The sequence below is a fragment of the Gorilla gorilla genome, chromosome 9 (genome assembly GCF_029281585.2).
Source record: "Gorilla gorilla gorilla isolate KB3781 chromosome 9, NHGRI_mGorGor1-v2.1_pri, whole genome shotgun sequence".
Classification (NCBI taxonomy): Eukaryota; Metazoa; Chordata; class Mammalia; order Primates; family Hominidae; genus Gorilla; species Gorilla gorilla.
Window position 1 is genome coordinate 127,464,420 of NC_073233.2, and position 26,607 is coordinate 127,491,026.

General features: G+C 49.7%; 1 protein-coding gene across 1 annotated transcript in view; it reads left to right on the forward strand.

The window, feature by feature from the left end:
- LOC129525307 (uncharacterized) overlaps positions 1-23,298 on the forward strand; it is a 179,328-nt gene extending 156,030 nt beyond the window's left edge. The window contains exon 3 of the transcript XR_010129208.1: positions 20,864-23,298. The gene's annotated coding sequence lies outside the window, so the exon portion shown is untranslated. The remainder of the gene's footprint in view (positions 1-20,863) is intronic.
- Positions 23,299-26,607: the final 3,309 nt, after the last annotated feature.

The window sequence follows — 26,607 nt, forward strand, 5'->3', positions numbered from 1 at the left end:
GAGAAGATGCCCTGCTGCTCCTTCTGCTCTGCTCCGTGGTGATTGATGGCTGTGGGTAGGTGGGTAAGAGCCTTCCTTCCCCTGCTCCAGATGGTTGGAGTGGGTGAGGCTGGCTCCTGGAGTAGCCAAAGAGGAGTGGATGGGCCAGGGAGGTGCCCAGAGGTGGGAGGTGCTCCAAGGGTGGTTCTAGATGTAGTGGCTGGTTCCAGGGGCCAGGAGATGGCTGTAGAGTACCATACCATTATCTTAATACTGAGTTCTTTTTTTTTTTTTGTGAAGTGGAGTCTCACTCTGTTGCCTGGGCTGGAGTGCAAGGGCGTGATCTCAGCTCACTGCCACCTCTGCCTCCTGGATTCAAGCGGTTCTCCTGCCTCAGCCTCCCAAGTAGCTGGGATTATAGGCATGCACCACCACTCCCGGCTAATTTTTGTATTTTTAGTAGAGATGAGGTTGAATCATGTTGGTCAGGCTGGTCTTGAACTTCTGACCTCAAGTGATCTGCCCGCCTTGGCCTCCCAGAGCGCTGGGATTACAGGCGTGAGCTACCACAACTGGCCAATACTCGGTTCTTCTAAGTAGGAAGAAAGTAACATTTTGCTGCCTAATTTCTTGGCCTTTCAAGCCCACCCTGGACTAAGGCCCTGAGGTACTCATGATGGCTGAGCAGGAAGGGCCTGCTATTGTCATAAAGGGGAACCAAGGTCCATGGCGGAAAAAGGTGGTTTATCCTTAAAAGGGTGTTCTCTGTGAGTGACACTCCAAAGCACCTTCACTAACCCATCTGGGTCCCCACAGTGTGAGGTAGGACAGGGTTGCTTCTGTCTCCCTCTGCCAGGCTTTCCTGGGGAATTTTAAAGGGACAAATTCTCTTCCCAGGATTGGGGGTGGAGGGAACCCAGGAGCTATAGGCACCTGTAAACCCAATTTAAAAATCAGTCTAGCCAACCAGCCCCCAAAGGAACCAGAGGGAGCTATAGAGTAACTCAAAAGCAGACACTAATGGAGGAGAAAAGAAATGTAGTTACATATTCATCAGCTTTTAAATATTCATGAGGATTGTAAAGCAGATTAATTTTCATGCCTCATTTCTCCCGAGGTTCCTGCTGTCCATATTTTACCACAGCAAGAGAAGAAGAGGGAGCGATGGATCACTTGGCCACTGCCCTTACCATCACTTAAGGAGCAGCATGCGTGAGCGTGTGTGTGTGTGTGTGTGTGTGTGTGTGTGTAAGGGCCGGGGAGCAGGAGCTGTGGTTGCTGTGGAGGTGTAGGTGCTAGCCTCCTGAGGGACCAGCTCTACCTCCTGCCAGGCCAGGACAGCGTGGGGACAGCAGGGCACAGCTGCAGACCAGGGTGGGGAGGAGGTGGGGGTGTCTGAGGACAAGGGGGCATCCTGGAGTGGGGCAGACTCTGGAGCCATCAAGGTAATTTCGGGCCTCCCCAGGGTGAAGAGAGAAGAAAGAGGACCTTTACCAGAGTCAGCAGGAGCTCCACCTCCACTCCCCTCAACTCATGGTCTAGACGAATGATCGAGTGAGGTGAGGGAGCAGAGGAGAGGGCATGCAGAGGGGCGGAGAGGCATGAAAGACACCGAAGGACAAAGGGAAGGGGCAAGAAACAGAGGCAGACAGAAGCCATGGGCGAGGAGAAAGCAAAAGGGTGAGGGTTCCAGTTGGAGGGCTGAGAATGAAAGGACGAAGGGGAAAAGCAGCAGGGATGGAGGTTAGATATCTTGAAGGACTTCCAGATCCCAGGGCTATTGGACCTTCTCTCTATAGGGCATGGGACAAATATTCACCCAAGCCATACACCAGCGGTGAGGCACAGTAGAGAGGAGCTGAAATCAGAAATGTGCCAAGATTGCTTGGGAAACAGCCAACAAATGTCCCGGTCAGCAGGGGCAAGGCAGAGTTAGGGGAGACTCCCTGTCAAATGCAAGGTGTCCACGTGAGACATCCCGTGGGCTAAGGGGACAAATCTTGTTGTCCAGAGTCATGAATGGGAACCAGAGACTTCTGTGAAGAGCAGAATGTGGGCCCCTGGGGGACAGCCACCTGCGCAGCTTCTTGGAGGTCCTGGAGTGTGGTTCTTGGGTAGGAATGCAGTCCATTTAAAACAAGGCCAGGCCAGCAGCCTTCGGTAGCTTGGATCCCCTTTTTTGGAATTAGAGGAGGAATGGTCCAGCCTCTGAGGGGGCCAGGTCAGTTTTCCAGCTCCTGCCACTTCATGGAGACTGAAGTCTGTTCCAGGGAGTGGGAAACGCAAGGAGCTCTCTGGTGATGTTTGAGCATCACTAGGCAAGACCTTCACCAGTGGGCTCCTTCCCCAGCTGCCTTCCCTCCACACTGTCTGGGATCTCCCCACTGAATTCCTAACTTGTGTGTCCAGCTGCTTATGGGATATGTCCACTGGGAGGTCCAGTAGGCATCTCAAACCTAGCATGTCCACAGCCACGCTGACCCACTCACAAGCCTGTCTGGCTGCAACCTTCTCTATACCAAGCCAGTGGCAACTCCATCCTTGCAGCTCCTCAGGGCTGTCAAAAGTCTAAAGATCTTAAATGGCTTTTATTTGTGGTTCTAGAATCAGGTGACACCTTGTTTTATAAAACAGAATGAGTGTTCCGAAGAGCTAACCAGAGGAGGTGGGTTTTATGGACAGGAAAAGGCTGAGCAGAAACAGGGAACGAAAAGTGAATTTGTCATTTCAAAGTTCCTTTTTCTTGTAAAGGTTAAAGCAGAGGGGACTTCCTTTCTTGCCGATGAAAATTGGCCAGTTTGGAGACTTGGCTATTATCTATCTCTCTCTCTCCTGATCGCTCCCAAGTTCAGATAAAGATCTTAGTTTTGGCTTGGTGGCGTGGAACTTCGGCATGAATGACTCCACTTTGGTTTGGTCTGTTGGGCCCAGTGCAGGAGCTTAGACCAAGCCATTGGCCTCCTATAAATTGTATTTAACAGGGCAAACAACTTAGGAGTCACCCTTGCCTCCTTGCTCCTTCAGCCCTTCAACATAATAGTCAGAACCCCACCGCTCCCACCAACTCTGTGGCTCCAGCTGGGCCCAAGCCCACATCTTCTCTCATTTGGTTGCAACAGAAGCCATCTGCTTCCCTCCTGACCCTCCCCTGTCTATTCACACAGTGGCCAGAGTGAGGCTTTTACCAGGGCAGAGCATGTCCTGTCTCTGTTCCCATCTCAGAGTCACAGCCCACATTCTCCGTGGCCTAGAAGGCTCTTTGCAGCTGGCCTCCCCATTTATCTCCCTATCTCACCTCTTTCTCATGCACACCCCTGCAGCCACACTGGGCTCCTTGAGCAAGCCAGGCCTACTGCCACCTCAGGGCCTTTGCACAGTGTTCCCTTCCTCCCTCCCTAGCACTTGCCTAGATGTGCCTTCTCAGTGAGGTCTTCTCTGAGCACCTGATTTAAAATTGTCATCCTGTTCCCTGGCTCTCTCTCACCCTGCTCTGTTTTTTCCCCCATAGCACTTTTTGCCTTCTACCATGCTACACAGTTATTTATTTTGTTTGTTGGTATTGTGTACTGCCTGCCCCCACCCACTGGAATATTAGGTCTCTGAGAGCAGAGATTCTGTCTATTGAGTTCAGTGCTGTGTCCTCAGCACCTACAGCAGGGCCTGGTACATGTGGAAATCCTGTGGGAGATTTCCACAATCAATATTTATTCCACAGGAGGCATCCCCTTCTGACCATGAAGGGTTAACCACTGTAGAAATTGCCCATCTACCCAGCACTTTGGGAGGCCACGGCGAGCGATCACCTGAGGTCAGGCGTTCGAGACCAGACCAGCCAACATGGTGAAACCCTGTCTCTACTAAAAATACAAAAATTAGCCAGGTGTGGTAGTGCTCGCCTGTAATTCCAGCTACCTGGGAGGCTGAGGCAGGAGGATGCCATGAACCCGGGAGGCGTTGCAGTGAGCTGAGATTGAGCCATTGTACTCCAGCCTGGGTGACAAGAGTGAGATTCTGGCTCAAAAAACAAAACAAAACAAAACAAAAAAACGGACAAAGAAACTATTCATCTAATGCAAACAACTGAACACTGGATGAAATATAGGGCTTGGTGCGATGGCTCACGCTTATAATCCCAGCACTTCGGAAGGCCGAGGCAGGTGGATCGCCTGAGGTCAGGAGTTTGAGACCAGCCTGATCAATGGTGAAACCCTGTCTCTACTGAAAATACAAAAATTAGCTGGGTGTGGTGGCAGGTGCCTGTAGTCCCAGCTACTCGGGAGGCTGAGACAGGAGAACTGCTTGAACCTGGGAGGTGGAGGTTGCAGTGAGCTGAGATCGTGCCACTGCACTTCAACCTAGGTGACAGAGCAAGACCCTGTCTCAAAAAAGAAAAAATAAAAATAAAAAGAAAGAAATATAAGAAATGACTGTTTCCAGACAGTGGGCATCAGGTGGCATAGGGTGGTGGGCCCCAAGAGAAGGGAAACAAGTTAGGTGCCCCCACCCCAACACAGTACAGCAGCTTACTGCCTGGAGAAAGTTGGCAGAGCCAGGTGGTTGAGTTGGTGAGACGGAGATTGGGTTGGAGGAGGCTAGAATCTGTGAGGAAGAATCCTGGGGAGAAGGGAGCTGCAGGCAGAGTTCGGGAAGCCTGTAGAAAGGTCCTCAAAACTTTGGCTGAACACTGAGCTGACAGAAAGCAGTAGGCTGAACAATTAATTCCTGGAGCTTACATGCGGCTGTGGCTCAGATTCCCACCAGTGAGTGGAGAGTGCTTGCAGTACCTGGTGCATTGGATAGAGGCCTCCTGAAGATGCTACTGTAGCCCCGACGCCTGTCCTGAACTCAGTCTAACAGAGCTTAAAAACAAGCATTAAAAGGATCAAAGCAATTCCAAATAACTGAGCCAGAACAAAGTCCAACACTCTTTAAAAGAATAGAATAAGATCCAGAACTCAGCAATGTAAAATTCACAATATCCATCATCTAATAAAAAAATTAAGTCATGCAAAGAAGCAGGAAAATACGGCTTATAACCAGAAGAAAAATCAATCAACAGAAACAGACCCAAAAATCAACAGAAACAGAAAAATGATGAAATTAGCAGAAAGGATACTAAAGCAGTGATTATAGATTATGTTCCATATGCTCAGAAATGCAGAAGAAAACGTGAACATGATGAGAAGAGAGATGGAAGATTTAAGAAAAACAAATGTAATTTATAAAGATGAAAATAGAATATCTGAAATAAAAATACTGTTGAACAAATAAATGATTTTATTTCTGCTGTTGCTCCTATCAAAACCATATGGGTCAGGGGTGGGGAAGAGCGACTCAGTGGCTCACGCCTGTAGTCCCAGCACTCGGGAGGCCGAGGTAGGCAGATCGATTGAGCCCAGGAATTCAAGACCAGCCTGGGCAACATGGTAAAACCCCATCTCTACAAAAAAAAAAAAAAAAAAAAGAGAAAAAAATTAGCTGAGCGTGGTGGCATATGTCTGTAGTCCCAGCTATTTGGGAGGCTGAGGTGGGAGAATCACCTGAGCCTGGGAGGTTGAGGCTGCAGTGAGCCATGATTGTGCCAGTTGCACTACAGCCTAGGTGACAGAGTCACTCACTGTTGTTTCAAAACAACAATAATAACAACAAAAAACCCCACATGGGGTGTGAGATGCATGTTTTTCCAAAAAGCTTATTCTCCCTGCAGCCTGTGCTTGCCCCTCCCCCCACCTTGAGATGGCATGAGTTGACTGCATTCACTTTCCCAGCTCCGCCGGACTCTGTGGAAACAGGCTTCTCTTCTATTTGGTCCTCAAATACAATCTAGATTTCAGGTTGCAAGCAGTGGCTCTCCTCAGTCACCTTTCAGCTGATGTTTCCTGAGCCCCTCCCATGTCCTCTGATCTGAGTGCACTCCACCTCCCGTCCAGCATCATCATGAGCCTCTCCTCTCCATCAGTCCCGCTGTATCCCACACTTAGTCGTGGGGCTCTTGTAAGGGGATGATGAGCAAGACCCGGCCTCTGCCCCATGGAGCTCCGAGTCTAGCCAGGTTTGCTCAATGCAAGGAAGAAAGTGACACGGTTCATGAGATCAGTGTGGACAGGTACTTAGGGAGAAAGAAAGCTTCATGTGGAGGTCAGAGAAGGCTTCATGGAAGAGGTGGCATCTGTGCTGGGTTCTGAAGGATGGATAAGATTTGGGCTGCTGGGAATGAAGGGACGGGTGTTCTGGGCAAAACTGGGCTTCATCCTGAACTCCCTCACCTCTTATTTCCCCTTCTCTCAGCACCTTTGTCGTCTGCCTACCGGCACTGCCATGAAGCCTGGTCCCAAGCACCTGAGCCTCTCATTTCTCATCCCCCTCGCATTTCATCTCACCCCTTTCCTTCTCTCCCTTCTCTTCCTTCTCTCATATTTTGAATGCAAAATATGAACAGCTCCTAAAAAGGGCAGAGTTGCTCATCGACGGCTTTCCACATATCAGCTGACCTTCAGGGTGCCTCGGGGTGTGGTGGGCATGTGCAAATGAGCAGGGCTGGAGGGAGGCTGAGCAGTGGGTGGCGGAGGTGCCCATCCTTCAGGTATGCTTGTTCTAGATAAGGATGAGCTTGTTATTGACAATGATGTCACTGGACAAAGCCCAAGGAGGGAGGATCAGGAGTGGGGGTTCCCCGTGGTGGGAGGTTTGAGCAAATGGGGAGCTCAGACACCAGCTCTGAGGTGACACATGCACCCCTCCTCCCTTCCCACCTCCCTGGGTCTGCCACCTTCCCTGGAATGGCTTCTGCCTGTCATCCAGGCAGATGTCCCTCCTCTCCCTTCCCCACAGCAGGGTGGAGAGGTGGTGTCCACGGGGTGGCAGACAGAAAGTCTGGGTGAGCGCTCAACCTCCTAGGACTTTCCACCTGAAACCTCAAGATCCAAGCTGGGGCAGTGCTGGCCTGTAGCCCTGGGCACCAACTGAGCCAGCCTGGGGAAAATCTGGGAAAAGGGCACCACAGTGGGGTGGCTGTGAGGCCTGACTTTGGTGCCCCGTGGCGCTGGGCCAGAATTGCATCTCCACTATCTAAGTGCTTGAGGTAAGTTACTTAACCTCCAATCTGCAGTGTCCTTATCTGTAAAATGGAGATAATGAAACTGCCTACCTCTCAGTGTGGGCATGTTAAGCAGTGCGTAAGGGCAGGTGCTGTTATGATTATGTCACCTCGTTGTTGTTGTTGGCAGACTTGCTGAGAGGACGGTGGCTGCACCCCCACACCTTGTCCTGGTTCCCCTCTCATCACCCCTTCCTCCAGCTGCTGTTTCTAAGCCCCAGCTTCCTGACCCCTGCTCTGGACCCTTGTCTGACAGCCCCCAGAGGGACTCATCATGTCCTTAATTGCAATTCTCTTGCTCAGCAAAGCCATCAGCACCTAATGTCCCATGTCATTGCTGGTTCTCTGTCTGCAGAGACCTCGCTCCTCCTCGGAGCTGCTCAGCCACCCAGGGCAATGCCATCTGGCCAGGAAAGGCCACGGCACGGAGCAGTGCCAAGACCTTCTGGGGATGCATTGGTGACAATTTGCTTACAAATAATTTAATATTAGAGGGCAGAAGACTTCATGACTCTATCCCTGGCTCTTTCTGCCACTATGAACCTCCACCCTATCTTCTCCTTGAAGTCACAGAGGTAGCACTTCTCTCTAACACCAAGGCTTTCCCCATCTCCTGCCGAGCTGGCCCCAAACCCAGTGAAGAACTGCAGTCCCCCCGCCTGACTTGGCTCTGATGCCCTTTTTGAGTTTTTAAGGTGGGGCCCAGCAAAAAGCTAGAGCTGGGGAAGGGGAACTTGAAGGAAGACTTGGAACCCAGCAGAGACCAGGATCAAGGGAGAACTTATCCCAGGGGTCTGTGTTCCCATTCTCTGGGTCCCAATGCAGGGCCCCCTACCCTGGGCAGAACCTCTGCTAATCCAGTCAAGCCACTGCTGAAGCTGTTCTCACAGGGTGAACAAGAATTCTGGACAGAAATATGGTGATAAGCATTAATCAGGCTGCACTTTGACCCACTCCTTTGTAACCGACAGTCACGTAGAACTTGACACTGGCCATTTGCATCCCAATTGTTCCTATAGATAAGATATCTGGTGTTAGAGTCATAAGACTTTTGTTTAAGAATTACTTAAGCAGATCCTGAATTCCAGTGAAACACCTGACACCAATCATTTTGAAGACCCCTAAAGAGGAACCGAATCCGGGTGAGAACACAGTTTCTTCATCTCCCTGTCCCATAACTTCACCCTGTACTCGAATCAATTGACAATCTCCACACTCTGGCCCACTCCAAAACCATTCAAAACCCTAGCCCCAGACTCCTTGGGGAGACGGATTTGAGGTTTCCTTCTGTCTCCTTGTTTGGTGGCCCTACAATTAAACCTCTTTCTCTGATGTAACCTGGTGTTTCAGCATATTGACTTGTCATGCACAATGGGCAACAAACCTCTTACGGTTACACTGCTGCCCCTCCTCCCAGCCTCAGCACCCAGGGGCACCCAGGATCACAGGGAGCAGCTTCCTCAGGAGTCCACACCCAGCCCTGGCCTGAGAGTGGCTTGCTTAGGCTGCCTGCCCCCCACCCCCAGGATGAGGCCGAAAGTATGTGGGCAGTTCTAGCAGCCAGCCCAGTCGAGTCCAGGACAACAGACTTTGTTCCCAGGGAGCCCAGAGACACCCCAGGTTCAAAAGAGAGCTCAAAGAGAGGCCCTCCAGGGGAGCAGGAGCCCTGCTGGCTGCAATCCTGGTCCCCCCCACCTCCAGTACCTCCATGTCCAGCCGTGTTCCGGCCACCCCCACTCCCAGGCTTGTGGGAGATTTGTCTTTCTTACCATGAGCCCAGGAGGAGATAGAGACCCCGTTGCTGGTTTCTCTCAGTACTGCTGGGATCCGCTGGCATTCTCACAAAGAACTTCCATAAATACTAAGGGGGAACAAAAGGGAAGTAATTACAGCAAATACAAACAGCATGAAAATAGTCAAGTTTTTAAAGTACCGGTTTCCCAGCCTCAGACAACCACCCTGGAGCCCCGGGGGCTGGTCTGCCTTCCCAGCAGGCCCTGTGCCAATGCTCCCACCTTCCCGGACTCGCCTGGTGCTGCCCATCAGGATCTTGGCACCTGCAGGTCTGGGGGCCAGGCTGAAGCCCCCACCTTTCATTTCTAGTTTTCCACGTGAGGATTTGCCTCACCACAGCTGGCCACTGGAGCTGCAGCATCTGACACACTGAATAACTCACCTTTCAGGTGCACGCGAAGGCCTCAACCATCTGGAGAATACCTGCTGCAACAGGTAACACCCCCGTGTCCAGGCCCAAGGCCTTGTCCACTGCACACCCACAGCCCAGCCCTGTTTTCACTACCTTGATGGACAATTGTTGGAGTTAACTCTCCAACTATCCACGAACCCTGATCCATCCTGCTCATACACAGCAGTGAGCACATCGAAGCCATTTGTTCAATGTGACCCAACCCCCTGAATTGATGCTGGCTGGATTAGAAAAGGCACCTGAGCCAAGCTGGACCCATGAGAATTCAGTCTTTGGGGCACTGGAGTCAGAGCGCAGGGACAGTCTCTTCAGAGAGTTCTCTATCTCTTCCACATACATTTGGGAGCTGTGGGTGGTCACCTTGGGTCATGAGGTCTGCCCATAGAAAAAAATGAAGCAGGTGTGCAGGAGAGATGGTGACCTGGAATTCCCAGTGCCTGGTGGCTTTGCTGTCCTCGATCCTTCCTTGCTGAGGCTCCACCACACTCCTGCCTTTAGGTTCTACAAGACACTCCTAAGTTCTTTCAGTAAGTTGCCTCTTTGGGCTTAAATGCTAGTTTGAGTGGGTGTCTGTAACTTGCAACCCCAGAATCTCAACCCCTCGCCACACTGTAAGTGATAAAAACATAGTGTAGTTGGGGCCCCAAGAGGACCAAAGCTAGGCACTTGCTGGGGACTTGCAGGAGGAACTGAGAAGGCCCTTGGAAACAGGTGAGGGAATGGAGGGGCACCAGGTATATCTCTCCTTGGTAGGGGAGCTGTTGGGGTGGGGACCCCGGAGAGCTCATGAATGGGGCAGGTCTAGCAAAGGAGAGACCCTTTAGAGCACTGCTTCTCCTGTAGAATCAATGTCAACTTGTCAGTAAACGGACTGCTGATGCAGCAGGATCTTTAAGCTCAAGTCCCCACACTCTTTCCAGCATCCCACCTTCTGGCCAGACCCCCACTCCCACCCCCTGCCTCCATGGCCGTGTAATGCACCAGACTAGGTGTCTGAAACCCGAGTTGGGCCCCAGTTCAGCCACTGATGGGCTGTGTGAGTTTGGGCAAGTAACCCCACCTCCCTGGGCCTTGGCCCCCTCATCCAAAACATGGCCGCCATAATCCCCTTCTATTTTGCAGGGCTCCTTCGAATTCTCCCTCCCTTCTCTGGTCCCTTCCTCCTTTGCCCCTTCCTTCTGCTTGGCACTTGCCTGCCCAGCAAGCCTCCCCTTCTGATCCATGCAGTTCAGTGCACTCCCACCTGCTTCCTACAGCTCAGGAAACTGTGAGGGCCAGTCACTGGTGTGTACGGTGCCTTTGAATCTTACTTTAGGTTAAGATGCTCACCCGGTCTCCCCTTTCAGAAGGAGACCCTCTGAGGGCAGAGATCTGGTCCTCTTCTCCTTCTTCTAGACCGCTCAGTGTGCCTGGAACAGGGCTGAGCCCAGAGCGGGGTGCCTGGATGAGCCCTGCCCTGCCGGCCTGCTCCCTGACCTTTCCTCCAGCCCTTTCCCTTCCCCTCTCCTGGCAGGGAGGATGCTCCAGAGCCCGCAGTCCAAACTAAGCCAGAGTTGGGGGTCCCCAGCCTCTCCAGAAAGCCAGCTCCAGCCATGGGAGGGGGCATTGCTGGCTGTTTCTTCCCCACAGGCCTGCTCTCCTCACCCCTGCACCCTTCTGTCTGGAGGGGAGGCAGTGTGCCTCACCTGAGCCAGTCACCACAGCCCCAGTGCAGCTGGCTCCTTCCCTTCCTCTCCCGCTCCCTGGCATGGACCAGCACACCGTTCTTCTCCCACCGCCCATCCTCAGTCGCCCCTCGCCTCCCCCCACCGCCTTCTGTTCCCATGCTGGCGTGTCTCCCCCCCAGGCAGCTGGGAGCAGGGCGCCTTCGATTTCTCTATTCAGTCTGAGGCGTAGCAATTTTCTGCTCTCCCATAATTAGGGGAATTTTAAGCAAACTCCCCGACGGATGATTACAGCAGGTTCAATCCCAGCTCCTTTGATCAGGGAAGAATGAGGACGTTGTTGGAATATTCCTCAACCTGCTGGCCAGACAGGCTCTGCGGCGCACGCCCGGCTCTCGGGCTCCCCCTGGAGGGCTTTGAACTTGTGTCCTGGCGTCTGAGTGTTCCTGGGTGCTGGAGTCTCCCCAGGAGAGGACTGGGTTCAAATTCTGCTTCATGAAGGATTATCCCAGAGGTAGCTTCTCTAGCTTTGGGCCAATATCTGGGCTCAGAGCCAGAGTTGGAGGTGGTCTCTTGGGTAGGAAGGAAAGTTAAAGGGTCATGTAGGGCAGTCTCCCAGGGCTGCTGTGAATGGCTGTGCAGGCCATACACTGTGCCCTCTAGGGAACATTATTCTCCCTGTAGCTTGTGTGAATGGGACTCCTAGGGTTTGTGCAGTGTCCAGCCTGCGCAACACAACTGACAGCTTGAACCGCTTGAATGACTCCACTTTTCCGAAACGGCAGAAGAGCCGCCTCCTTAGGGTTGAAAGGGGCTCTCCTCTGTTTAGTCCATTTCCCTCGCCTGTTGCGCCTGCCCAAGGCAGTGTGGAAGAGAGAAAAAACATGGCCTTTGCAGCCACAGCCTAGAGGGGAATTCCAGTGTGAATGTTTCCTGGCCGTGTAACCTTGGGTTAGTTAATGAACCTCCCTGAACTTTAATGTCAATCTTAAAGGACTGTTTTGAAGATTAAGTAAGAGATGGACTAAAACATTGCTTGGCCCTTATGAGTCCTCAATAAATATCACTCCCCTCTCCTTTCCCTGCCCATGTCACACTTTCCTCTTAAACGTTTCATCTTCCCAGACAAACCCTTTCTCCTCTGTCTGCCCCAGTCCTGAGTCCCCCAAAGGCTGTGCCAGATAACAGACTGCATAGCTATATATATATATATATTTTTTTTCTTTCTTTTTTAGACGGAGTCTTGTTCTGTCACTCAGGCTGGAGTGCAATGGTGCGGTCTTGGCTCACTGCAATCTCTGCCTCCCGGGTTCAAACAATTCTCCTGCCTCAGCCTCCTGAGTAGCTGGGACTACAGGTGCACACCACCACACCCTGCTAATTTTTGTATTTTTGGTAGAGACGGGGTTTCGCTATGTTGGCCACGCTGGTCTCGAAATCCTGACCTCGTGATCTGCCCACCTCGACCTCTGAAAGTGTTGGGATGACAGGCGTGAGCCACCGCGCCCGGCCCAGACTGGGTATATTAATAGGCTACTAATGTCTCTGGCATCCCCGAGCAGTGGTCCTGGCTTTTCCATAGGTTAATTAGGCCATATTTCAGGATAATTACGACTGTATATTCCTACATTAATTAAGTGGCTCTAAACCCTCTCCAGAATGCAGCTCTGTGAATCATAATTAAGCCTTACCACCAAGTTCCTCTGCCAGCCACGGAGCCGGGCGAGCAGCCTGTTGTCCCCACTCCCAGGCACGGGAAAGGCTGCGTCTGAACCGTGGATTTGAAAAGGATCTATTTTCCCGGGATCATGTCGAGATGATTCCCAATGAATATTGGATGAGGCTTTGCCCTGTTCCTCTTTTGTTTTCACAAGGAGAGAGAGGAATAGAAATACAGTGTTGATACAGGTTTATCTCCTGCTTCTCCCCACTCTGTTGAGTAGATGTAAATAGATTCCCAGGGGATGCAGGTGGTCGGGGATGAGAAGGTGATGCATGCATGCCTAGGCATAGGGGTGCGTATGTCAGACTTTGGTGAGCGTACGTGAGAATGTGTGTGCTGTAGCTATTGTTCACTAGGGACTTATGTCTAATATTAGCCAGCCAAGTTCATGGCTACCCAACAATGAAAACGTGTGTACCAGAAAACACCTGTCGGAGAGGGCTACATCGATCTTCTCATTCCCAGTTGTTTCGTTCTTTAATTTTTTTTTCTTATTTTAGAGACAGAGTCTTTGTATTAGTCTGTTCCTCACACTGCCATAAAGAACAACTAGAGACTGAGTAATTTTTTTTTTTTAAAAAGGTTTAATTGGCTCACGGTTCTGCAGGCTGTACAGGAAGCATGGCTGGGGAAGCCTCTGGAAACTTTCAGTCATGGTGGAAGTGGAAGCAGGCACGTCTCACATGGCCAGAGCAGGAGAAGAGAGAAGAGGGGGAGGTGCCACACATTTTCAAACAATCAGATCTCATGGAAACTCACTATTACAAGAATAGCAAGGGGGAAATCCACCTCCGTGATCCAATCCCCTCCCACAGGCTGCTCTTTCAACATTGGGGATTACAATTTGACATGAGATTTGGGCAGGGACACAAATTCAAACCATATCCTGGTGGATGGTCTTGCTCTGTCAGTCAACCTGGAGTGCAATGGTGTGATCATAGCTCATTGCAGCCTTGGACTCGTGGGCCCAAGCAATCCTTTCACCTCAGCCTCCTGCATAGCTGGGTCTACAGGAGCACACCATTGCACCTGGTTAATTTTTTTTTTTTTCAGAGATGGGGTCTCACTACATTGCTCATGCTGGTCTTGAACTCTTGGTTTCAAGCAATCCTCCCGCCTTGGCCTCCCAAAGTGCTGAGATTACAGGTGTGAGCCACTGCGCCTGACCTGTTTTGCCCTTAATGGACCTTGCAAATTAGGCTGTGCACAACCTGGTGTTGGCCAGCCCTTCAGGCTAATGTCAGGATTAGCCTGAATTATGGAGTTGTCAGAAGATCCAATTTTGAGTCTTGGCTCTACCACTTGCCGATTATGTTACCTTAAGGAAGTCATTTGGCCTCCTGAGCCTTAGCTTCTTATCTGGAAAATGAAAATATTACCAACTATCTCACAGCTCCTGAGAAAATTAAATAAGACATGAGGATGGAGCCAGTGACCCCACGTGAGAAGGCAGTGAGTGCTGAGCTCTTCTTTCAGCCATGGAGAGGGGGCTCATGTGGAAAGGGCCACACTCCCTTCCGGGTCCTCTATCTGGTGGCTCTTGGTCCTGGTGTGTTCCATCTGTGTTCATGGGCCACAGAGGAACAGAATCCAGGACGTCATTGCAGTAGCACCAGCGTTCACCACTGGGACTCACTGGGATGCATGTGTTCTCCTTAATGAGGGAAAACACGAAGCCCCTCTCATCTCGTACTGCAGGAGCTTGGAAAGGTCACCATGGGTCAGGATAGCAGATGGAGGATGGATATGAAGATGTCTGGAAAGGGTTTCTGAATCAACAATGCACGGACCTCGATCCCCGGCTTGCAGTCCTTAAAACCCCTGGCCTCCCTGCCCTTGAAAGCATCTTCATTCCCCCACCCTGATCCCTGTAGTCCCACCTCCCCCGCCGTTCTGGGGCCAGCAGCCCAGGCAGCAAAGAGGAAACAGCGGAGACATGTCCTCTTTCTTGCTGTCTTTCTGTGAAGAGATGGCTGCAGGCACTCTGAGTAAGACACTAATCAAATAAGGACAGGTGACAATACACCAACATCTGTGGAAGCCAAGGAGACACTCGGCTGTCCTCAGTAACAGGACAGGGAAGGGAGGCAGCATTTATTTAACCTGGTTGTCACACACCGCCCCTGGCTTCTTTGACAAGAGAGCACTGTGTGAAGACACAGATAAGCTCTGCTGGAAAATTGACAGCAATGAAGGAGGCTCCAGCCTCTTCACTTCTGTGGCCTGTGGATTACGGCTGTGTTCAAATAGAGGGAGGTGAGAGGCACTCGCAGCTTCCCTGAAACACAATCTGTAGGTGCAGGGGAATGGGCCTTGTTCTCTGTAAGGAGGGAGGGAAAGCCCACCCTGGGCTAGCAGGAGATCAGAGCTCGGAGGATGGTCCTAGCTGACTATTGATGGAGAAGGGAACTTGCTTTCTTGGTAGAGAGCAGAGCAGATCCAAGGTGGACTTTCTACTGTTTGTGCTGAGGGAAGTGAGAAAGGGTGGAGCAGAAGGCAGAGGCTCAGCACATAGGAGTGGTGAGTGAGCTGGTCACGGTGAGCCTGCACAGCCAGACTGTGCCCATAGAGCTCCCTGGCAGCACAAACAAAGCTTGTAAGAGATCTCAGCCGAGGAGGAGTCTCTACTGAAGTGGGAGGCTGGGCATGGGGGGAGGCAACAGAGCGGAGCCACAGAGGCCGGGCTAGGGAAACAGATCCTCTTGCATGTGGATCTCGCACTCACTTCTTGTGCACAGGAAAGCATGCACAATGCCTACTGACACACTTATGCATGCCCATATGTGTACAAACATCTGTGCGTGCACACTGCTATGGTGGTATTGTTTATTTTTTGAGGTAGGGTCTCACTGTGTTGACCGGGCTGGAGTGCAGTAGTACAATTATGGCTCACTGCAGCCTTGATCTCCTGGGCTCAAGGAATGCTCCTACTTCAGCCTCCTGAGTAGCTGGAACTATAGGCATGCACCACCATGCCCAGCTAATTATTTTATTTTTATGTTGTAGAGACAGGGTCTTGCTACATTGCTCAGGCTGCTCTCAAACTCCTGGATGCAAGTGATCCTCCCACCTTCACCTCTCAAAGTGTTGGGATTACAGGCATGAGCCACTGTACCCAGCCATGGTTTGATTATATGAGCCCTCTAAATCTTATGTTGAAATCTAATCCCCAGTATTGGAGGTGGGGCCTGGTGAGAGGTGTTTGTGTTGTGGGGTTGGAACCTTCAGCACCATTCTTATGGGAGTGAATGAGTTTCCACTCTTAGTTCCCACAGGATTGTTGGGAAGAGCCTGGCACCTCCTCCCCTCTCTCTGTTGCTTTCTCTCTTGCCATGTGACCTACGCATATGTCTCTGTTTGTCTTCTGCCACGAGTGGAAGCTTCCCAAACCCCTCACCAGAAGCAGATGCTTTGGTGCCATGCTTCTTGTACAGCCTGCAGAACCATGAACCAAAGAAATTTCCTTATAAGTTACCCAGTCTTAGGTATTCCTTTATAGCAATGCAAATGGATTAAGACACAGACCTGGTGTTATGACTGAATGTTAATCCCCGCCCCCACGAATTCCTGTGTTGAAGCTCTCACCCACAATGTGATGGCATTTGGAGACGGGGCCTTTGGGAGGTGACTAGGGTTAGATGAGGTCATGAGTGTAGGGCACTCATGATGATGAAACCAGCCCAATTTCCCCATAAAACTGAAGCTTGAGAAACTTACATTTGTTTTATTTGAGTTCCTTCCTCAGGAAACTGTTAGTCCTGCAAGACACTGTGAAGAAAATAAAACAGGCTGGTGCGGTGGCCCACACCTGTAATCCCAGCAATTTCAGGGGCTGAGGCAGGAGGATTGCTTTAGACCAGGAGTTCAAGACCAGCCTGGGTAACATAATAAGACCTTGTCTCTTAAAAAACAAAATTAGCCTGGTGTGGTGGCACATGCCTGCAGTCCCAGATACTCAGGAGGCTGGGGTGGGAAGATCACTTGGGCCTGGGAGGTTGAGGCTGCAGTGATCTGTGATTGCACCACTGTACTCCAGCTTGGGTGAAAGAGCAAGACCCTGTCTCAAAAAAAAAAAAAAAAAAAAAGAAAGAAAAGAAAAAGAAACGAACAAACAAACAAACTTCCCAGACCACCACATCCAATGACACACCTGCTGCCCATTGAGCAACGCCTCTTCCTTACCCCTCCCTAATTCCTGTTTTCCTGCATGTGGTTACAATGGGACACCAGACCCTTCATCTGACAGCCTGCTGCCTATTGATCAACTCCTCTTCCTTACCACTCCCTAAGTCTCCGCTATATAAGCCCCTAACTTTAGTCAGTTAGGAAGACAGATTTGAGACTAGTCTCCCATCTCCCTGCTGATGTCACCTGCCTTAAAGTGTTCTTCCTGAGCAACACTTGTGTCAGTGATTGGCTTTCTGTGCAGCGAGCAACTGGACCTAGGTCAAACCTCTGGCATTCAGCAACAATGGGATTAGGGCCCTTATAAGAAGAGGCACAGAGAGCTGCCTCTCTTTCTCTCTCATCCTGCACATGCACTGAGGAAAGGCCATTTGAGCACATAGCAGGAAGGTGGTGTCTGCAAGCCAGGAAGAGGGCCCTCACCAGAACCCAGCCATGCTGGCACCCTGATCTAGACTTCCAGTCTCCAGAGTGTAAGAAAGTCCATTTCTGTTGGATAAGCCCCTGAGTCTATGGTATTGTGCTATGGCAGCCCTAGCAGACCAAGGCACCCACGTAAGCACACATGCATTAATGTGAGGGAGCAGAGGACATCCTGGCTGGAGCATTCATTCAAGGCCGCAGTGTAGCCTTCCACACAGTTCACCTTGCTGAGCCTAGGTGTCTCCTTCTCCTCAGGGGGTTCACACTCCCTTCCTTGCTTACTTCAAAGAGCTGCCAGGATAATGAAATAGAAGAAAGATGGGAAGGCTCTCTGCAGACAGTAGATCTGCTGCAGCCCTAAGGCCCACTGAGGGCTCTATTGTGGTTCTCCCCAGGCCTATCCTGACCAGGGGCCAGGGCACTGGTGGCAGCTCCCTGTGCCTCCTCCAACAACCTCCACCAGGTGGGGAGGAGGATGAGGCCTGGGAATCCTTGCTGTCTCCTCCTTTGCCCTTGTCAGAGTCATGGGGGATGGGAAAGGGGCTCTGAGGTAGCCACTGTGCTTCTCCAGCTCAGTCCCACTAACCCACACAGCCCAGCACCCCCAACCCACACAACCCAGCACCCCCAACCCACACAGCCCAGCACCCCTAACCCACAGAACCCAGCACCCCCAGCCCACACAGCCATGGCTGTCCAGGGGTGCAGTGCTGGCCTTCTCTGTCTGAAGGGCTGTGAGGGACAAGACCAGGAAAGACCAGAGGACCCAGAAGCTCCCCACCCAGAGGGAGCACCTAGAAACAGACTAGGAGGGCTGGGTTCTGCTCTGATCACAGCCTCTCCACTGCAGAGGACCCAGGAACCAGGTGTCCCTCTGGATGTGGGGCAAGAGGGCCATGGAGCTGGTGGGCTTGGGAGCTGATTTGCCTTTGTGTGTCCTGAGCATATGGAATTGGGGCGAGGGGTCGGATGGACCCTCATCATGGCGAAGGGGGGCCCGTGAGTAGGGGTGGACTGAAGCTTTGCCTCCAGCTTCCTAATGAAAGGAGGCCTTTTGGAGTCCCCTCCTGACCACTGAGTGCTGTAAGAAGGAGAGAAATGGGGAAGGGCGGAGAGGAAGGCTCGGTGTCTCTGCCCTTTCAGTGGGCATGCCGGGCGCTGGCACTCTGAGGTGATGTCATGGAGCCCTGCCAGCTCCAGAGACAAATGTCCAGATGTACCACATGCAAGAGAAGCAGAGAGATGGGTACCTCTTCCTTCCTCTCACTTCGTGTTTGTCACAAACATAGGCTCTGGAGTCACACAGACTCAGATCCAATCTGGACTCCACTACGCTCTAGCCCTGCCACCCTGCCACTTCAGCTCCCTAAGTCTCAGGCTGCTCATCTCATCTGTGACATGAGTATAACCGTAATGTCTACATTACACAGAGTTGTGTAAATGAAATAAGGTGGTGCATGTAAGATGCTCACAGAGGGCCCAGCCTGTGATTACCCTGAATGGACATGAACAGTGGCTCTCTCATTACCTTGTGTTCCCTCCCGTCTGTAACTGCTAGGGCAGCCTCCCCTAAGTAGTTTCCTACAGTGGTAACTGCTGTGTGTAAAGAAGGCACAGATGGTAATGCTGAGTGAGCAGAGGGTTGACTGCTGTAGACAAAGTGGTCAGGGACGGGCCCTTTGAGGAGGTAACATTTGAACTGAGCCTGGAATGACGAGAACTGAGCCTTGATTTTTGTCAGCAATACAAAAATTGGCAGAGATTGGAAGGGTGGAGAGGTAGGAGGTCACTTCAGGCGCCGGGAACAGCAAGTGGAAGAGCCCTATGAGGGGAGCAAGCTTAGCATCTTCAAGGTGCTGGGAGAGGGCCAGTGTGGCTGGGGCATCATAGATGCGGAGGAGAGTGATGAGAGTGCTGGAGACTTATTCAGGGCCCAAGTGCCTCCAGGACCCAGGATAGGGCCTGGCACAGAGAAGAAAAGGAATCAATGTTCTTGAATGAGGCAATGAGGTAATGAGGGAATCAGGCAATGGCTCCTGGAGCTCAGGTCCTGGAAATAACCTTTCCCTAGACCTCTTGACTTCCTCAGCTGTGGCGCAGAGACCAGTGGGGTTGGGGACTCAGATCTGGGAAATGTTCATTTCAACTAAATCTAATTACGTGGATATGAGGTTAAATTAGAGTCAAGAAGCTCTCCTGGCCAGGTGTGGTGGCTCATGTCTATCATCCTACCACTTTGGGAGGCCAAGACTCACTTCAGCCCAAGAGTTTGAGACCAGCCTGGGCAACATAGTGAGACCCCATCTCTACAAAAAAATTTAAAAACGTGTGGAGGCTGTGGCCAGTGGCTCATGCTTGTAATCCAGCACATTGGGAGGCCAAGGCTGGCAGATCACTTAAGGTGAAGAGTTCAAGACCAGTCTGGTGAACATGGTGGAACCCCATTTCTACTAAAAATACAAAATTAGCCAGGTGTGGTGGAGCACAGTGTAATCCCAGCTACTTGGGAGGCTGAGGCAGGAGAATCGCTTGAACCCAGGAGGCGGAGGCTGCAGTCAGTTGAGATCGCACCACTGCACTCCAGTCTGGACGACAGAGCAAGACACTATCTCAAAAAAAAAAAAAAAAAGTGTGTCGAGGCGATCACCTGTGACCCCAGCTACTCTGGAGGCTGAGACAGAAGGATCACTTGAGCCTGGGAGGTCGAGGCTGCAGTAAGCTGTGGTTACACCACTGCACTTCAGCCTAGGTGATAGAGTCAGGTCCCATCTCTAAAATAAAATAAAATATAAAAGAATAAAAAAGAATCTCTCCCAGGCATAGAGAGAAAGAATATTGAAAAATTAAGAGATGTGGAGGCCAGGAAGGAGAAGGCTAATAAATACTTATATGTGTCTATAATGAGTCTCTGAAACAGATGAAAGAGTACACAAAAAGGAGAAAATATTTTAAGAAAGTGACTTAACATTTTCCAGAACTAAAGAAACATATAAGCCCTCAGACAGAAGGGATTAAAGGAGTACTGAACCAGATAGAAAAGGAAAAAGACCTTACATATAGACACATTAGAGTGAACTTCTTAAAAATTTTTAATAGATTTTATTTTTTAGAGCAATTTTAGGTTCATGGCAAAAGTGAGCAGAGTTCCCATATACCCCCTGCCCTCCTTACCTGGTACCACTATCAGCGTCCCAGCACCAGAGTGGTCTATTTTTTACAACACACAACTATCGTCAAAAATCCATAGTTCGCATTATGGTTCAGTGTTGGTGCTGTCCATTCTATGGGTTTGGACAACTGTATAATGACATATATCCATCATTGAAGCATCACAGAACAATTCCACTGTCCCCCAGATATTCTGTGCTCTGTCTGTTCATTCCTTCCTCTACCCTAACCACTGGCAACCACTGATCTTTTTGCTGTCTCCACAGTTTTGCCTTTTCAAGAATGCCTTCTTGAAAGAAACATCTCCTATGTTATGTAGCCTTTTCAGATTGGCTTATTCCACTTAGTAATATGTATTTAAGATTATTCCATGTCTTTTCATGGCTCATTTCTTTTTTCTTTTTTCTTTTTTTCAACAGAGTCACACAGGCTAGAGTGCAGTGGCATGATCTCAGCTCCCCACAACCTCTGCCTCCGATGTTCAAGCGATTCTCCTGTCTCAGCCTCCTGAGTAGCTGGAATTACAGGTGCCCACCACCACGCGCGGCTAATATTTGTGTTTTTAGTAGAAATGGGGTTTCACCATGTTGGCCAGGCCAGCCTCGAACTCCTGACCTCGGGTGATCAGCCCGCCTTGGCCTCCCAAAGTGCTGGCATTACAGGCATGATCATGGCTCATTTCTTTTTAGCACTGAATGATATTCCATTGTCAGGATGTACCACAGTTTGTTTATCCATTCACCTACTGAAGGACATTTTGGTTGCTTCTAAGTTTTACCAGTTATGAATGAAGCTGCTATAAACATCTGTGTACAGATTTTTTTGTGGACATAAGTTTTCAACTCCTTTGGGTAAATACCAAAGAGTGGACTTGCTGGATTTTACAATAAGAATATGTTTAATTTGTAAGAAACCACCTAACTGTCTTCCACAGTGACTGTTCTATTTTTGCCTCCCCACCAGCAATGAATGAGAGCTCTCATTACTCCCTGCTTTCACCAGCATTTTGTGGTGTCTGTGTTTTGGATTTGGTCATTCTAATAGGTGTGTAATGATATGTCATTATTGTTTTAATTTGCAACTTCCTCATGACATCTGATGCTAAGCATCTTTCAATATGCTTATTTGCCATCTGTGTATCTTCTTTGCTGAGGTGTCTAGATCTTTTGCCTATTTTTTAATCGGGTTGTTTTCTTATTGTTGTGTTTTTTTGGAATTCTTTGTATATTTTGGATAGTGGTCCTTTATCAGATATGTCTTTTGCAAATATTTTCTCCCAGTCTGTGTCTTGTCTTCTCGTTCTCTTGACAGTGTCTTTTGCAGAGCAGTTTTTTTTTTTTCCTTTCTGGAGATGGGGGTCTCCCTATATCTCCCAGGCTGGTCTCAAACTTCTGGGCTCAAGGGAGCCTCCTACCTCTCTGGAGTAACTGGGACAATGGATGTGTCCTACTTCCAGCTTAGAAGTTTTTAAATATATATATTTTTTGAGATGGAGTCTCGCTCTGTCACCCAGGCTGGAGTACAGTGGTGTGATCTCGGCTCACTGCAACCTGTGCCTCCTGGGTTCAAATGATTCTTGTGCCTCAGCCTCCTGAATAAGTGGGATTACAGGCATGCACAACTATGCCCGGCTAATTTTTGTATTTTTAGTAGAGATGAGGTTTCACCAGGCTGGTCTCGAACTCCTGACCTCAAGGGATCCACCCACCTACGCCTCCCAAAGTGCTGGGATTACAGGCATCAGCCACTGTGCCCAGCCTAGAAGTTTTCAGTGTTAATGTACCCCTGATTATTAATTATTTCTTTCATGGGTTGTGCCTTTGGTGTTATATCTATAAAGTCATCACCAAATTCAAGGTCACCTAAATTTTCTCCTATGTTATCTTCTAGGAGTTTTATAGTTTCTGTGATCCATTTTGAGTTAATTTTCGTGAAGGCTATTTTTGTGAATGTGTCTAGATTTTTTTTTTTTTGGCATGGGAGTGTCCAGTTGTTCTACAACTATTTGTTGAAAAGGCTAAATTGTCTCCATTATATTGCCTTTCCTCCTTTATCAACAATCAGTTAACTACATTTATGTGGGTCTATGTCCTGCTCACTATTCTATCCTGTTGATCTAGTTACCTCTTCTTTTACCAATACCACACTGTCTTAATTACTGTAGGTTTATAGTAAGTTTCGAGGTAAGATTGTGTCAGTTCTCTGATTTTGTTTTTCTCCTTCAATATCATGTTGGCTATTCTGGGTCTTTTGCCTCTCCATATAAACTTTAGAATCAGTTTGTCAATCTCCACAAAATAACTTACTTGGATTTTAACTGGGTTGCAGTGAACTATAGATCAAGTTGGGAAGAATGGACCACTTGAAAATATTGAGTTTTCCTATTCATGAACATGGAATATATCTCCATTTATTTAGCTTTCTGATTTCTTTCATCAGAGTTTTATAATTCTCATCATACATATCATATATAGAGAAAGATTTATATCTAAGTAGTTCATTTTTTTGAGTGCTAATGTAAATGATATTGTATTTTTAATTTCAAATTCTGCTTGTTGCTGGTACTAAAGTAAAATTTAAGCACATCAAAAACAAAGACAGAAAGCTTTCAAAAAAAAAAATCACCTACAAATAAGGAGAATTAAACGGACACTGAAATAATAATCAAGCAATATCTAGAAACTGTTGGGGAAAAAGAATTTGAACCTAGAATTTTATATACTGCTGATAGCAGTGGTGGACTGTCTGGAGCAGCTGCTGCCATCATGTTGGCTGCTGCAGGGAGGGTGCAGGGAGGAGGCAGATAGCCCCCTCACAGCCCACCACCCTGAGAAGAGGGAGGCCCTGAGGCAGAGCTGGGCTGGGGCCAGTGCTGTGGTTGCACACAGAGTGGGGTGGGGGTGGGGGTGGGGGACCAGGCCTGGGGTGCATAGCTGGAGCCGTGCTTCAGGGTCTGGGGAGGAAAGTAGGAGTGGCACCTGCTTTGGGGACCGGCCAGCGGCACAGCCACTGTACCCATACCCCAAGGATGCCAGGTTCCTGTGCCTCAGGAGGAGGCTCTGTGAGGGGCCACCAGGGGCCGCCTGGTCTGTGTCTCTGGGGTCCACCCTGTGATGGGAGACCACCAAGCCTGACACTCCAGTTGCCTGGGCCCAGGTCCCGAGATCCACTTTGCCTCGGGCTGCCCCTGAGCACCAGGGCAATGCTGGGAGCTTGTGGTGATGCCGCCCCTGCCCTGAACACTGGCCTGGGCTCAGTGAGGACTGCAGCCCTTGCCCCAGGCTGCCAGGGGGGCATGGCCAGGACTGCATGCTCCACAGAGCTGGCTGGAGCCAGAAGCAGGCAGCAGCCCTGCCCTCCCAGGTGCAGCTGCAGCTGCCCAAGTTGGGGTTGTGAACTTAGGCCTCCATATGCTCTTAGGGGCCCAAGAAGACCTCGCCACCCCCTCTGCCCTTGCAGGCTTGGAAGTGCCTGCTCCTGCTGCCTTGCTTCTCCCTGCTGTCAGTGCTGGCTCCCATCTTGGAGCAAGGTCGGGGCCGAGTCTGGGTGTTGTCACAGCCCAGCTGGGTGTGCACATGCTTGGGGCAGTGCTGACATACCAGCCCTCTGCCACCTTGGCCCCTTCTGGACTTTGGGCATCAATGAGCATGGGAGGGAAGCCAAAGGGGTGGTGAGGGCAGCTTGGCACTGGCCTGTAGGCATCCATTGGCACAAACAGCCTGGGTGCCATGAAAGGCAGCAGGAGGCAGACAGGTTCCTGGGCAGAAGGGGGTGGTTCCCAGTGGGGCCCCCACCTTCAGGCCAGGGACAGCCTGAAGGCTAAAGGCTGGGCTGCCAGTCCTGTGGACTGCAGTGGGAGCTTGAGGTGCCTTTTCCACCTGCCTATGGTCATTCATGGACCAATCAGCGTGCACTTCCTCCCCTTTGAGGCCCATAAAAGCCCGAGGCTCAGCCAGAGCTGAGAAGATGTCTGACGACCAGCTGCAGAGGGAAGCAACCCACTTCAGGGCCTCCTCTCTGCTGACAGCTGCAGAGACAACTGGATGACCTGCCTGCAGAGAAGAGTTTCCCACTCCAGGATCTCCTCTCTGCTAGGAGCTGAACACCTGTTGGGACACCCTGGCTGTGGAAGGGAGCTGCCCCCTGGGGGAGACTGAGCTGTTCTATCACTCAATAAAGCTCCTCTTCATCTAGCTCACCCCCCACTTGTCTGTGTACCCCATTCTTCCTGGTCACAGGAGAGGAACTCAGGACCCATCAAATGGTGGGGCTAAAAGAACTATAACACAAACAGGGCTGAAACATGCCTCTTGCTTGCCACATTGTGAGTGAAGAGGAGAGAAGAGCTGTGGCCCTTCAGGTAGCCCAGACTTGGGAGCTACCCAAGCCAGGACTGTGACTGTCTCTTTGGGGCCCTGCGATTCCTGGTGTCTTCAAGTGTCCAGGTGCCACTGTGTTCCCCAGTGCCAGTGTGGAAGCTGCTTGCTGTGCACCTGGTCCAGCTGCAGCCTCGTAGGGAGCCGATGCCCATGCTAGCACCTGGAGCTGCTCACCCCACTGCAGCAGCTCCATGTCTGACTGTGAGCAGTGGCTGGACCCCATACTCACTCACACACCTTTCACCATTCCACGCCTGACTTGCTCTTGGCAGGCATGGGACCCAGACCAGTAGCATGAGCTGAGCACAGCCCACCAGGCCAAGAGGGTGAAACAGGCCCAGCATTCTTGAACAAAACTTGGGCAAAGGTGCCACTGGCCACAGAGGTTTCCGGCCAGAAAAATGATACCCCAAAGATTCCATAACACTGCTAAATATTAATTTAAATATGAAGCCAAAGTAAAGTTATTTGCAGGCACAAAGATTGCATGAAAAATGTATTTCAGCAATTTAAAAAAAGTGGGCTGGTGCACTCCTGTAGTCCCAGCTACTCATGAGGCTGAGGTGGGAGGACTGCTTGAGCCCTGGAAATCAAGGCTGCAGTGACCTAGTATCACACCACTGCACTCTAGCCTTGGTGAGCAAAACTCTGCCTCAAAATAATAATAATAATTATATAAGGTGACTCTAAGAGGTAGTACAAGAAAAATATGATTGGAAAAGAACTTATTGGCCGGGTGCGGTTGCTCAAGCCTGTAATCCCAGCACTTTGGGAGGCCAAGGCGGGTGGATCACCTGAGGTCGGGAATTCGAGACCAGCCTGACCAACATGGAGAAACCCCGTCTCTACTAAAAATACAAAATGAGCCGGGCATGGTGGCACACGTCTGTAATCCTACCTACTTGGGAGGCTGAGGCAGAAGAATTGCTTGAACCTGGGAGGCGGAGGTTGCAGTGAGCCAAGATCACACCATTGCTTTCCAGCCTGGGCAACAAGAGTGAAACTCCGTCTCAAAGTAAATAAATAAATAAATAAAAGAAAAAAAAGGAAAAGAACTTATTAAGTTTTATTGATGCTTGAATAAATGATGCATATATATCACATCTAAAGCAAAAATTCAAATAATATCAACATGATAGTAGTCGAGAGAGACAGGAGGTGGGAAGAGATGAAAAGAATAGCCAAAATATCTTCTATGTCTGAAAAATAAAAACATACTACTTTCTGGCCTTTGGATTAAAAAGAGGGAATCTTAACGGAAATTATGAATTACTTAGAATTGAATGTCAAAAAAAACTCTACATGTCAACAATACTGCTAAAGCATAGCAACAGGAAAATTTATAGCTTTAAGTAAATCTCTCAGAAAACAAAAAAGGCTGAAAACAAAAGAAATATGTACTCAAACCTGGAAGAGAAGGCCCAAACAAACAAGAAAAGGGGAAATGACAAGGTAAGAGCAGAAGTTGATGAAGTAGAGAACAATATCAAGAACAACAAAAACAATTAGAATGATGAGTAAAAACAAATTTTTTTTGAAAACACTCACAAAATAAACTTCTTAAAAATGCTGATAAAAGAAGCATCAAGAACACAAGAGAGCATTTCAAATAACCAAACTACAGAATTAAACAGGGGCTAAAACTAATATTTTAAAACATAAAATAATACTAGAACAATTATACACATATACAACTATATACATTGGAAACCTAGATGAAATGCACAAATTTCTGGAAAATATATAATGCTGAAATTGATACAAGATAAACAGAAAACTAATAG